Raw genomic sequence first — 747 nt, 5'->3', positions numbered from 1 at the left:
GAAATTTTTTTATTTTGCGAACTGATAGTATTAAGGATCTTGGAGTACTTATCGATTCAAAGCTTCACTTTCATCAACATGTAGATATTTTATTTTCACAAACTATGAAATTACTAGGATTAATTCGCACCATTACGTTTTCCTTCTCTACCTTAGACAGTCTTTTGATGCTGTATACTGCTTTAATCAGATCCAAACTGGAGTACGCTTCTGTTGTTTGGAATTCGATAACGAATACTGACTCCAACAAACTTGAGCGTATACAAAGAAAATTTGCAGCTCTCTGTCATAATAGATTTTTTAAAGATATAGATTATCATTATTTTAGTATTTTGGATAAACTAAATCTGCAAACCTTGGATGTCAGACGGCGTCATATTGATGCTTTGTTTTTAATAAATGTTTTTAGAGGCACAACATATTGCTCCTCTGTCCTTGATGCGGTCGGTTTGCGGGTTCCTTCTCGGAACATTCGAAATTTTTCTACATTTAGCTGTTCTTTCAGTCGCTGTCCCACAGCTAGATGTGTTGTTGCTGCAAATTTTGTTTGCGAACATGTAGACATTTTTAGTAAATCTAGTTTAAGTTTGAATTGTTTAGTTTGATAATTTTTGTACTTTTGGTTGTTTTTTACTATTTGCACTGTCTTTTTAACTTGTCACTGGCTTTTGAGCTAAGTATGCAATTAGTTTTTTGCTGTTAATTGTTTTTAATTTTCCAAATACTTAACATTTTTGACCTGTTATT

Source organism: Cryptotermes secundus, unplaced genomic scaffold (assembly GCF_002891405.2).
Source record: "Cryptotermes secundus unplaced genomic scaffold, Csec_1.0 scaffold1755, whole genome shotgun sequence".
In the NCBI taxonomy this organism is placed as follows: domain Eukaryota; kingdom Metazoa; phylum Arthropoda; class Insecta; order Blattodea; family Kalotermitidae; genus Cryptotermes; species Cryptotermes secundus.
This window is presented reverse-complemented; position numbering follows the sequence as displayed.